The following is a 15,050-nucleotide window of genomic DNA, read 5'->3' on the forward strand; positions in this document are numbered from 1 at the left end:
ACAATCCATTAATAATTCACTTAAACCCTTTGAGGCTCACTGTTGTTATCTGAAATATGAACAGATTATCTAACAGAATTGGCATCATTTCCAGAACTGTCGCTAAATGTATGAAACTCTATGTAATGAATTAAAAGCTTATAGCTATTATGCTAAACTCTGATGAGCAAAACAACCCCCTGCCACTCTGGAGGTTGCCTGATGTTTACACGTGCTTCTAACTTGGTATTATTAAAAACAGGCTTGATGTTTCCAGCTAGACCACATTGTTGTCCCGGTGAACGTAAACAATGTTATACTACCACTGGGTCACCTGAAGTGGATGACAGTGATACAAAACAGGGTCACTGTGCAAACCGCAATGTATCAAACTTTCTTTTGTATCTGATAAATAAGTGACAACTGCTTCTCACCTAGCTTGCCCTTTCTTTTTTTTTAATATATTTTATTGATTATGCCATTACAGTTGTCCCATTTCCCCCCTTCATTCCCCTCCATCCTGCACACCGCTCCCTCACCATCCCCCCTTTCGTTTATGTCCATGTGTCACAAGTTCTTTAGATTCTATATTTCCCATACTAGCTTGCCCTTTCTAAAGCTAAGATTTGTTGAGATGATCATAAAATTTTACCACTTCCTGACAGCATTCAATCATGAGCAAAGCCTGATTTCTTGGACTCTCCCAAGAATTATCCAATCAGGTATCAGATCCTCTAATAATTCTCTCTGACGCCCTCTCACTGAGACACTCACTGCCTGGCTCCTTATGCCATGTGTTTTTGTTTGTTCCATTTAAGCAAAGAGTAGGAAATGCAACTTGTTTAACTACAGGTATGTTGCTGTTGGTATTTGTCTGGATATATTGAGAACTGACGATCGTCTAATATAAAAAAGAAGAGAAAACGCTGGTGCCTTGCAATGAGTGCTGTTCAAAATCTGAAGGATGGTTGTACAAATCCCTCTCCAGCACTCCTTTTTATTCATAAGATTGATGACATTCTGATATGTTTACAGTATTCTATATTTATATCTATTTCTCCTCAAAGCTTTAACTTGTGATACTTCATAAGTACAGTTGTTTTGTTAGTATCCTCATGAGAGGTTTTATATGTTTTAAATCAAATCACAATTAGATCTTCATCCACAGGCCATATTGATTATTTTAACAAAGAATCTATATTACATCAATTGATTTCAGAAAAAAAAATGTGGTAATAGTTTACCTAGCTTATGATTATAAATCTAACTCTATTCGTCTTGAAATATCTGAAACATGATTTTCCTTGACTTCTTTGCAAAGTTATAAATAAGAAGTTATATTGTTTTAATTCTGAATTAACTACTTGTAAGCAACTTCAATTTTTAGGCAATAAAAAGTATAATTTTGTGGTTGCATTATTTCATTACAGGAAAGCTGACTGTATCAAAGTGTTTCTATTTGATATGCTCCAGGGTGACTTTTAAGTTAATTATTTAAAATGTAAGATGTCTTTTGCTCACATTGACGAAATTAAATTTGACCGATTTTCTCTCTGTTCATGGCTGACTGAGGATATAGCAAAGATAATTGGGTACATATTCAATAGAGGTCATCACTGCATCTTTAAAATTTCATCATTAATCTATACAAGAATATTTTTAAATTTTCTTTAAATAACCAGTTTCACAATTCCTTTGTCACATAAATAATAAATCTTTTCTAGGAACTATGGAGTACAAATTAGAGAATCATTAGTTATATAAGCAAAGCACATGTGTGATATATGCATATTCTATATAGTGTATACAATATAGTATATACTATAGTATATAGTAGTATACATATATTAGTATATACATACTATACATATATACTAGTATATATACTAATGTATGTACTACTATATAATATATAACATATATCATACATGTGCTTTGTTTATAGAACTAATGATTCTATGTATGTATACATTAGTATATACTATATATGTGTGTGTGCTATATACTACTATGTATATACCAATATGTGGATACTAGTGTGTATATATAGTGTTTGATCATATTGATATGCTTTCGGCATGAAAACTCATTAACTTTTTCTCTAGTTTCTATCTTAGGTAAAGATAAAGGAAAACAAAACAATGACAAGCAAATGTTAGTTTAAAAAAAGTTTAAAAAGTGACACAAATATAACTCAGCTAGCGACTGATACATTTGAAACTAGAAATAATACGTGTAATTATTGTTGTTCAAGTACAGTTGTCAGTTGTCAATAAACAAAGTATATTGATGCTACTACTCTCTGTAAAAAAAGAAAGAAACCTTACCTTTTGTGACCTCATGGAGGGACCTGAAGTGTATTATGAAATAAGCCAGTCAGAGAAAAACAAGTAGTATTTGATGTCACTTATGTATAGACTCCAATACACACAATAAACTAACAAACAGAAGGGAGCAGAGTGTAGCTACAGGGAACATACTGACAGCTGTCAGAGGGGAGAGAATTGGGGTGCGGAGTATAAAAGGTGAAGGGATTAAGCAAAAAATAAATGCATAAATGAAAGAGGTAGACTTTATAGTGATTGCCAGAGGGGAAAGGGGATGGGAGGAGGTGGAAGAGGGCAAAGGAGAAATGAAGGGTGATGGAAAGGACTTGGCTTTGGGTGGCAAACACATGGCGTAGTATGAGATGATGTGTTCTTGAGTTGTAGACTTGAAACCTGCACAGTTTTAAAACCAATGTCATTCCAATAAATTTAATAAAAAAGGAGATGTTAATTCATACTAATATTTTAAGTAAGGATACTCCATAACATTTTTTAATATTTGAAAAAGGATACGAAATAGTCATGGGGGTATAAAGTACAAGAGAGGAAAGATAGTTAATAGTATGGAAATAACTGTGCATGGTGCCAGGTGGGTTCTGGGAATATCAGGGGAAACACTTTGTAAAAATATATTATTGCCACTACTATACTGTACACCTGAAACTAATAAAAATCATATTATTGAATGTAAACTGTAATTGAAGAATTAAAAATTAAAACAATTCTAAAAGCAAGGGACACTTAGAAAAATACAGATTAAATTTCAAGCAGTAACCTGGGCTCCTGTCTAATGGGAATTTATTAGGCTAGTTTTGTGCTGGAGTTTTTTTCCTCAGTTATATATTATAGTTTCTAGTTAGGATTCTCTCCTCACGTATGCACCACTCTTCCTTATTCAGTACATTTGCATGAGAGAACAATTAATATTTGCTATCCCTTAGTGTTTTTCCTGTCTTTGGCTTTGATTGCTGGATTCATTTTTGTTCTCTGTTCCTGAATCCACTCCTCTCTCATCCTTTGAACTCATCACTTAGGACTCTAAATTCAAATTCTTAAGAAAAAAATTTGGTTGGTTTCTTTCAGAATATTGGCAAGGTCTCCTTTTATACAGACACACACACAAGAGTAACACAGTTTTGTGTAACTATTCTAATGATGAGATTACAAGCTGAGCAGAAACAAACCCAGAATGTAATTACTATGTAATGTATTGAGTTTTATCAATTAAAAGTGACTTTCCTGAATATTGGGTAGTTAGTTAGTTTAATAATATGTGTATTTTGAGATACAAATGGTAAAACTTTGTAAATCATTGGCTATTTTTCATATATTTTGGAAAATACTTTTTGTTTGTTTATATTTTCATTTATGTATTTCTATCTATGCATAATAGATGTATATATGTATATTTTTTCTTTCATAGCTTTGTTTTGAGTCCTATTTAATCTCTCTTTTTAAAAACATTTGGTCTAGATTATTTTAAAAAGATATATTAAGACATCTATTTGCATTACTTTATATTAAGTAAATGCTATTGTAAAATTATTTTAATCAGTTTGTTTATTATCTAATCACTTCAATACAGAGAAAATTTAGTTAGGAGATAATTGTCTATTGATGCATAATAAATAACCACAAACTTAATGGCTTAAAACTATATAAATATATATATGTACATGTGTGTATATGTAGTTGTTTATTTTGTCTCAGTCAATAATTCAGATATGGCACAGGTGTATTAGGTTCCCACAAGACTGAAACCGAGGTGTCCGTCCAGAATGAGGTTTCATTTGAAGACTTGACTGAAGGGCTTTGAGCTCACAAAGTTGTTGTAAGAATTCAACTTATCAAAGGTTTTCAAACTAAAGTTTGCCTTTGTTCTGTTTTTTGTTTTTTTCTTCCTTTTATTGAGAGAGTTTACTGGCAAGATAGAATTCATGACCTTTGGTAACCAAACCACAGAAGAGACCTTGCATCATATTTGCTATATTCTGTTGGTTAAAAGTAAGTCACTACTATAACCGAACAACAATAATAAAAATAAAGAAAGAAAAAGTAAGTCATTGAGCCATCTCATGTCCAAGGAGAGGCTACTAGACAAGGGCATGACAACAGGGGGTCATCGGGAAGCCATCTCATAACACTGCCCCCTACAGATAAAATTAAAAGCAATTCTAAGCTGTACATGTTTTACGCATTGCAGGTTGACATAGAGCAACTTCCCTGTTAACTTTTGTGCCTTGCTAGCAGCAGATAGTTTCAATGTTCTCAAAGTTAAAAAGGATACTTATTTAAAATGTTTATTATTAAAGCTTCTTATCCTCATTCAGAAAATATTTGCAAATTATATGTCTAATAAAGGTTTAATATTCAGAACATAAAAAGAATTTCTACAGTTGACTAACAAAAACAAAAAAGAAGAAATTAAAAAAGAGGCAAAGGAATTCAGAAGGCATTTTTCCAAAGATATACAAATAGCCAATCAAAAGACAATATTTCAAAGCATGTAAGTTGATTTTTCAGCTTTATTGGGACAAAGTTAACAGATAAAAAATTATATGTATTTAAGGTGTATCATTTGTCTTGATATAAATAAACATTGTGAAGTAATCATGACAATTAAGCTAATTCACAAATTCATCACCCCACATAGTTACCATATTGACAAATTTTCTAAGGAAGTTTTATGAGTATAGAGAGCACATCGATATTGTAATTTTCTTTTTTTATATATTTTATTGATTATGCCATTATAGTTGTTCTATTTCCCCCCTTCATTCCCCTACACCCTGCATACCCCTCCCCCATCATTTCCCCATTTAGTTTATGACCACGTGTCTCAAGTTCTTGAGATTCTATATTTCCCATACTATTCTTGCCCTTCCCCCTATCTATTTTCTACCTACTGTCTATGCTACTTATTTTCTGTACCTTCTTCCCCCTTCTCCTTCTCCCACTCCCCTGTTGCTAACACTCCATGTGATTTTCATTTCTATGGTTCTGCTCCTGATCTAGCTGTCCTCAGTTTGCTTTTGTTTTAGGTGTGGTTCTTGATAACTGTGAGTCTGCTGTCCTTTCACTGTTCATATATTTTACCTTCTTTTTCTTAGATAAGTCCCTTTAATATTTCATATAATAAGGGCTTGGTGATGATGAACTCCTTGAATTTGGTCTTATCTAAGAAGCACTTTATCTGCCCTTCCATTCTAAATGAAAGCTTTGCTGGATAGAGCAATCTTGGATGTAGGTCTTTGGATTTCATGACTTGGAATACTTCTTTCCAGCCCCTTCTTGCCTGTAAGGTCTCTTTTTTGAGAAATCCGCTGACAGTCTGATAGAAACTCCTTTGTAGGTGACTGTCCCCTTATCTCTTGCTGCTTCTAGAATTCTCTCCTTCATTTTAATCTTGGCTAATGTAATGATGATGTGCCTTGGTGTGTTCCTTCCCAAGAACAACTCAGAGCCCCAGAGCTGATTAATTTCAGCGACCAGGAAATAGCCAAACTTTCAGATGCACAGTTCAAAACACTGGTGATCAGGATGCTCACAGAACTGGTTGATTTTAGTCACAAATTAGAGGAACATATGAAGGCTAAACTAATTGAAATGAAGGAAAATGCACAGGAAACCAATAGTAATGAAAAGGAAACTGGGACTCAAATCAAAGGAGTGGACCAGAAAGAGAGAAAAAATGACCAAACAGAAAAGAATGAAGAAATCAGAATTCAAAAAAATGAGGAGAGGCTTAGGAACCTCCAGGACATCTTTAAATGTTCCAACATCCGAATTATAGGGGTACCAGAAGGGGAAGAGGAACAGCAACAAGTGGAAAACTTATCTGAACAAATAATAAAGGAGAATTTACCCAATATGGCAAAGGAAATAGACTTCCAGGAAATCCAGGAAGTTCAGGGAGTCCCAAAGAAGTTGGATCCAAGATATTGTAATTTTCTTTAACTAACACAATAGTGCCTTTTTGTAAAGACACAAAATTTTCCCTAGAAAATTTGACATAAGACATTGTTGTGTACATTTTTAGGAGATACTTCAAATGTTTAAAAGAATGATAAGACTAAAGATAAGTTGAAAAAGAATTTTAATTTTGTCTTCTTCAAAGTGTACTCTTCTTGTAAGAATGTTTGGCAACAGAAGCTAGAATATTATTAACCTACACAAATATTTTTGTGCATACTTTATAAATACTACTTTTGACCATTAAATTAAATATATTCTAGTTCAGTGACTTGCAATATTCACCTTTGTAGTATCCCTCCCGAGCAAAGACTCTGCCACACATTAGGTAATCAAAGATTTTACTTAAATAAAACAGGCTAAAAAGGTGGGACAATTGTAACTGAACAAAAATAATTTTAAAACAATAAAATAAAACAGATAATTCAGCCCTCTGAATTTTCTGAATGGTAGTTTTTTGTCTTTAAAATATCAAAAAAATATTTTCTTCCTCTTTATTCATCACTCAATAAACACCTATTGGATGCTTTTGACATGCTGGACACAAAGGAAGCACTGGCCATGTAGAAAAGACCGAGAAAAATAGAATCCCTGTCACATGAAACTTTTTTTAAAGGATTTTGTTTATTTACCTTTAGAGGGGAAGGGAAGGAGAGAGGGAGAGAAATATCAATGTATGGTTGCCTCCCGTGCATCCCTGGTTGGGAACTGGCCTGCAACCCAGGCATGTGCTCGGACTGGGAATTGAACCTGGATCCTCTGGTTCACAAGCCTGCACTCAATACACTGAGCAACACCAGCCAGGACGGAACTTTTTTTGTACTCAGTCAAATGTGTTATGATTTCTTAATCTGAAACACTATTCATGTATTTGATGCTCATCAACTTAATTATAGATTTTTGCAAACAAACGACCATCTACATGTATACTGTCTGCAAAATGTATTCTTTCAGAACACTAAAGTGAAAAAAACATTGAATTTTGTTAGACTTGGAACATTTATTATGTATCATATTTATATAAACCATACTAAAAGCAGTCTTCCTAGTGTGATTGCTATAAGAAAAAAAAGAACTGTTATGAGAAATCCCATAAAACTAAATTCAAATGGAAATGGAAAGAGAAATGGTTACTAAAGATGAATCACAGGTCATCTAACTTCTAATTTATTAAATAATGCAAATAAAAACATGGCACACTAAATATATGAATAACTGTATATAAAAATAAAACTATTCAAGAAAGCTTTTTCGTTGATTTTGCATTTGTTGTTGTAAGCAGCTACCATTAGAATGACAAAAATATACAAGAATTTGGAGTCAAAACATGAAGATGTGAAGTGGAACTATTTTTATACTAGGCTGAAATGAGTGCAGTTGTTTTAGCTAGAAGCATTTTTCCCTATCGTTGTGACATTTTCGACAAATTACCAATGAAAATGGCTCAATTAGCTATACAAAGTATGACTCAATGCATTTATGTTGTAAAAATACATTATATAAAGTACATAGATACTTCAGGAAGACATTCAATGAATTTTAAGATATAATTGTCTGGTGCTTAAACTATTCAGTGAAGTTGTCGTACGTGCTCTGGAGCAGAGACATTGTAGAACATTCCAACTATTACTTTCAATTTAGACCATCAGCTTCGGTCCATTTACCGAGTGGTGAAATCAGAGCAACTGATTCTTCTGAATCTCTGCCAGTTATACCCCACATAGTTCATCCAGACCATGCGCATTCAGCTGAGTGTTATTTTTGGACTTCAACAAGAATTGCTCTACCATCAACTAAATAGGCACAGATTTAGAATGAAGTTTACAATTGCAATGACTGAAATTGCTTACCCAGGTAACAAGTGACCCTTCAGTAAATTAAAGGTAGAATGTTATTTTAATGAAGGCCACTAAGGTGCATAACAGCTCATAACAAAGTCATTTGCTAGTTTGGTATTACATTCATACAAGCATTATTTGTGAAAGTGAATGGAGTATTTTTAGTAATGAATATTGTCACAAAGTCCTATCACTTTATGATACATTTAATTAAAACTGTGTTGTATTTCTATATAGTACAAGTGCACACTAAATTTATGACTATCTCTGTTTTTGTTAGATAATTATAATAATCTGTGGAATATTTTACAAATTGGTTGAAAGGGGAAACTTAAAACAATATTGATCTCCAATATAATTTAAATAATGTATGAGTATACCATAGTAGTTATTTTTCTCTTTTAGAACTGAATGTTCTTACCTAAAAAATTACATCATTCTAGACATATTCAAGTGAGTTATTTTAAACATTTTATTCTAGTGATCTGACATTAAGTTGGTACTATATGTATATATATATATTTAAGATATATACGTGTATGTATATACATGCATTTACTCTGTACTAGTATATATGCTTATATGTAAATGTATATATGTTTACATTTATTAAACACAAAGAAGATCAGAGTAAAAGAGAAGAATGTAAGACTAAAGCAAATTATTTAAAGCCTATCAACTAGTGGTCACTGGGCTTTATATTTTATTTATTTCCAGAATATTTTCATGATTTAATAGTAACATCTTATATATTCAAGAATATAGAAATATGTGAACATGTTAATTAACAATAAAATTGATGCCTGCATAGTAACCACCAGTTGCTTAGATTTTCAAAGCCCTCTCTCGTCCTTCTGTGCTGCCATCGGGAGGCAGTGCTGCATAAATACTTTCAAGGCTCTGCACAGTCCGTGCCTTCTGAGGAGGCATCACACAAAGACAGAGCACCCTGACCTGACAAAGACACAATATCTGCACAAAAACTGCTAGGGGAGCCACTTCTTGCTGACTTTGAAATTGTCCACTGTCATCCACCATGATCTGTTTTTTCAGATACGGACTAGATGGAGTGCAGATATGAAAAGGATTTTCAGACTTTCACCTGTTAGATTGGATCTTTGATGCCAATGGGATTTTCTGCTGCAACGCTAGGATGAGAGGATGAAAGATGATGATGCCCCTCTTTCCAGCACATAACACACAATTTTGGCAAACAGAATGACCTCTAGGCTACCATGGAACAAATTTATCCTGTGGGTTTTCTATCTTACTTCCTATCTCCACTCCATCATTTCCTCGTCTTAGAATATCGCTGACCAGTTAGAAGAGTGGAGACAGAAGGGAGGGGAGTGGGGAAAAGGAGAGAGGGGAGAACGGGAGGATGGAGAGAAGAAATGACATCAGGCATGTAGAAGGTGACAATATTAACCACATTGACAATAATAGTATTAGTAGAATAATAATGTGATTTTATGTACAACTTTGTATCAATTATTTTGAAAATCTATGGAAAATTGAAGCACTTCTTGAGACACAATGTACCAAATACTGACATAAGACAATCTGAGTAGTTCTATGTCAGTTGTTCATATGAAAAGTAATATAATAATTAACAAATTATAATTCAATATTAAACTCTGTGTTTTGCATACTCAGGCTTGTAAACTTACTTTTGCCCTGTTCTGTATAATAGAATCCTTAATTTAAACCTCCCATAGAGAAAACTCCAGGATCAGATGGACTAAGTAGTGAATTTTCAGAATTTTCAGGAAAGAAATAATACGATTGTATACCAACTCTTTCCAGAAAATACAGAAAAGGGGTATACTTTCTGATTTCTTTTATGAAATAGAGTTAAGCTTGATACTAAAGCCTATAAAGGATATCAAGAGAAAGACAATTGTAGGCCAGTAATGTGAAACTAGGCACCATTATTCAATATAAAATAACAAATAGAATTTCATGATATATAAAGCAAATAATAAATATGATTTATTTTCAGAATGCAAATTTTAACTATTCAAAATTAACTATTATAACTAATCACATTAACAAGGAAATTAGAATAAGTACATGCTCATCATTTCAAGATATGATTTTTGATAAAATATTTGAATACTTAATAAAATTCAAAAGGTAGTTACAACACTAAAATATCTGCAAATTATGAGTAAAATTGTTATTTTAACTGATAAAGCATATTTACCAACATTCAACACCTAACATCCCACCCAGTGGTGAGATATTGAATGCTTTCCCCATGATGACATTGTAAGGATAAACATGATCATTATCTCAACTTCTAGAAACATTTCACAAGGTTTTTAGCTGGTATGATATGGAAAAAATGGATTCAAGACTGCAAAGAAAAAAGTGAAAGTGTCTTCTATTCTCAGATAAAACTGATCATGTAAATATATTTTTAAATAACAAATTATCAATTTAACACATGAATTTAGGAAGTTCTCTGTATAAAGCTTAACAGTTCAACTAAAATGGTAGAAACTAAGGAACTGCCTGAGTGATTTAAACCCTCTATATTTTAAGGGCTGCTGATTGCATTAGTATAACCATTTAATAAGACAGCTCAAATTAGACACTTAAAATCTGCAGTTTTTGTACATGATACATAAGTCAAATTGATTTAGAAAAAACATATAACAACTAAATACAGTATGGTAACTTTAATTGTAGTTTCAAAAATTGGTAAGGGATATCATTATTTGCATGTAGGTAATAGGTAGATGGAGTTGAAGCAACATTTCTTTATTGTTCATATTTGTTTGTCTTTAAATTAAGTCCTCAAAATTTATTTGTAAGTTGACACACTTTCCCATAAGTAATTAAAAATATTTTCCCACAAGGCCAGTCCTAGGTAAGATTAACATTGCTTAGTTCAACAAATACTTCCTGGACTCCCCAGAGGAAGCAGGTGCGGGTCTAAGAGCCAGGTGTGTTACAGCTGATCCTTGAACAGTGCAGGGGTTAGGAGCGCTGACGTCCCATGCAGTCAACAATCCATGTGTGTATAATTAGAGTGGGCTCCGGACATACGTGGATTCCCTACCACAGAGCTGACCTTTGAACAACACATGTATGAACTGCTGGGGTCAATGAAAAAAAAATCTGTGTGTAAATGGACCAGTGTAGCTCAAACCAGTGTTGTTTAAGGGTCAACTGTGCAATGAATAAGAGAGAGTACTGTTCTTAAAGATTTACAAGGTAACAAGGCAGAATGTATACATTATTTTTAAGAAGATTTTTATTATGGTAAGAATGCTTAACATGACAGCTAACCTTTTTAATACATTTTAAGAGCACAATACAGTACTAATAAACATAGGCAATAAAATAATTGGCAGATCTCTGCAAGCTATTCCTATTGCATAGCTGAAACTTCATACCCATTGAAAACAATTCCCAATTTCTTGTACTTGTGCTCTCTGTTTGACTATTTTAGATATTTTTATAGACTCCTACAGTGTTTCCCTTTTATGATTAGCCTATATTTTAAGGCTGAGTAATATTCAATTGTATGTGTATGTAAATAAATATGCACACATAATTTATATAAATAAATATAAATAAATGTGTGCATATAAAATATATATATATGAAAATTCCATTCACCTGTCAAAGGACCTCTAACATGTTTTCATATACTTTACTAATTATAATAATGTAGCATAAAGCACTGAGAAGAAAAATAGACTCCTTGTGTACATGAATCACCAAAAAAGAATAGACAGAAATTACCTTAATTCCAACAGTAATCCTCTTGTACCCCCTCAACCTTTGCCACAAGGTAGAAGATTCTCAGGGGTTCTGCAACACTCACCCTGCATAATTACATGTGTATGCCACATGGCACCAGAGCATCTATTTCCCCTCCTGACCAATGTGCGCTCTTTGTTTCCCCACTTTACCATTTCGGGGGAGCAAGAGGTATAGGTTCAGGTATCCAGGCTACATTCCGCAGTGGGTACCAGACCTCAGAAGCAGCAGCCCCAATATTTGTGCCTTCCTACTTCCTGTTTTTCAAAGAAAAGCCCGGTTTTCAATGTTCAAAGAGGTTTGAGGAGGGAATTTGAAATCACTCAATGCATTGTTTACTGGTACATGTCATAAGAAATTTCATTATCTTTGGCTCACTTTTTTGTTAAAAAATATAACTGATTTAACTAATCACTCTTAATTAGGCTCTTTTTTGAGATAATACCTGAAGAAATAATAGCAGTAGGAATTATAATAGTAATAATAATAACAACACCAGCTACAGGATTAGCTAATATTTATTGGACATTATCTATGTACCTTGCACTGGGCAAAACTCTAAAGATTTATTAATTCCTCTCATCAATGAAATAATTGAGGCACAGAGGTTTTCTTTATTTCCTGCACCACAGAACAAGTAATTTTGGAACTGGAGCAGGTTCTGAGCCTCCTGAGTCTAAAGCCAAATCTCCTAAGTGCAATATTCTAAGTTATTTCCACTTAAATGAGTTATTATTTTTAAAAAGATTCATTCTCATCTGCTTACGTATTTTCACCAACTACAGGAATGATCACATTATTTGTGTTTTTATATCTATTAACATGGAGAATCATATTGATGGACTATATGAAATGGAAGAGAGAGGAGAGAGAAAAAGAGAAAGAGAGGGAGAGAAAATAAATGTAAAGAAAGATCTTTTACAGCAGGCAGAATACTTCTCAAATGTAGAAAGAAGATTGCATGAAAATAACGATTTTGAATTCTTGATGAAGTAATTGACTCTGACAAGGATCCTCAATTAATGCTAAAACAACGGGTGAGAAGCTGTTGGGGAGAAGTCAGAGGTCTAGAGGTCTAGAGCATTCGTATCGGCTATCACTTCTTGTTTATCAGCATAAAGAGGTACTTTTGTAATGGAGAGTTTTCACAGAAACCATCCAAACCCAGGGATTCAATTGGGTAAATTTACAATATTTACCTATTTAACCATGCAATAAAATTTTAACAATATAACTTCTATTGCATTCTTGAAAAAAATGAAGTTGAACAAATCGAGTGGAAGCAATCTGACATATCCCAGTAGTGAAAGATACTAGTAAACAAGTAGTCCAGATTATTCAGATACGTCAATGATCCAAAACAAAACCAGTGGAGGGAATCACTCTGATGAAAAAGATTAAAGAAACACAAAAACTTGATTGCAATATATGACTTCTGATGGAGCCCTAGGCTTTTTAAAAGCAATATATGAGGTACATGTGAGGACAATTAGGAAAATTTGATTATAGAGTATGAATTGGATTATATTACCATATCAATAATAAATGTTTAAGATATAATGACAGTATTGTGGTAATGAAGCATAATGCCATTGTTCTCAGTAGTTGAATGCTGAAACATTTGAAAGCAAAGGGTTATAATGATTACAACTTAATTGTAAATCATTTAGAGAATAAAACTTTTGTATATATACATATACATACACACACATACATATGTATGTGTGCAGAGAGAGAAAAAGGGCAAATGAAGAAATGAAGAAATATATTCACAACAGATGCCCAGTATATTGGACTGTATTATATAATTATTTCAAATTTCCTACATGTCTGAACTTTTTCATGGTAAGCTAGAATAAAATAAGGCATACATGTATAGAAGCATATGGTAGCCTCTCACTATTCAATACTGAAATCTCCAGACAGGAGAACGCTCTGCTCAGGATAATCGGAAAAGGACAAGCAGTTCTGGGACGCAGTTAAGAAAGAACAACAACAAAGAAAACATATCAACCACTGACGGTCTTTCCTTTTTGGTTGTGATGGTATTTCAGTAAATATTCAGTAAATATTTTATAAAACCATATGTTTAAATGAGTGTTTACAATTACACTAACATTTGCTTATTTTCTTTTCTTCATTAGTTGTCATAAGGCTTTTCATCATTTTCCTCTTTCATTATTAACCTTAAGGGTTAATTTTTTTCTCTTTTGCCAAAATAGAGGCTTTTTTCCCACCTCTGAAACCTGTTATCCACCTGTGATTTCAAATTCAGTATTTCCTTTTTTCAGGGAAGTTATAGTAACTTTTACATGTAGCTACATGGAAAGGTGGGGTAAAATTCAAATTTACAGAAAACATTTCCAGTCTTATAAAGGCAACAATGAAGCCATAAAGGTGGTCCGTTTAGTGCTCTTTACCTCAATAGCTCTCATAGTAGGTGGTGTTTAGTTAAGTCAGGTTACGGAATAAAGCCTCAAAGAATCTTTATTCATACAAACTTATTTTATATATTACTATATTCAGAGAATGTATATTAACCTGTAGGCATACATAAATGTATGCATAGCATAAAATATGCCTTTCAGGAGAATACAATGAACAGATTTTTTAGTTCTTTGTGAGCTTTTCTATGGAAAGTCCACGTTCCAGTGCCACTGCTGGGAAAGGGGCAGACCTGGCTCCCCACTCGGAGGTGACAGTATCATAGGGATTAGGGACTTTGAACTTCTACAGTTAACGAGTTGGCAGACATTTAATGCTTACTCGAAGGTGTCACCTACAATCTGGGTAATGGGAAAAGATACTAGTTACGAAAAAATATTTTATGACTGAATAAATAATTTTGATCAGGTAACTAAGTAATAATTTTGATTACCTAGTTACAAGAACACCTCATGTAGGGGCATTGAAATACAGTGGAATGAAAGCTACCTAGTCTTGTATCTGTTTTCTATTGCTGATTAACAAAACTGCCACAAACTTAACACAATATAAATATTAAGCATTTGAATAATACAAAAATTACATAATAAACAATTTATAGAAAAAATATATAAATATATTAGCAGGGTTTCCAAGATTCCAGGTGTTGGTTAGCAGGATCTTCTCCCGGAGATCTCACCAGCCTGAACTCAAGGTGTCAGACAAAGGATGTGAT

The sequence above is a fragment of the Artibeus jamaicensis genome, unplaced genomic scaffold (genome assembly GCF_021234435.1).
Source record: "Artibeus jamaicensis isolate MK-2021 breed Jamaican fruit bat unplaced genomic scaffold, CSHL_Jam_final scaffold_369, whole genome shotgun sequence".
NCBI lineage: Eukaryota > Metazoa > Chordata > Mammalia > Chiroptera > Phyllostomidae > Artibeus > Artibeus jamaicensis.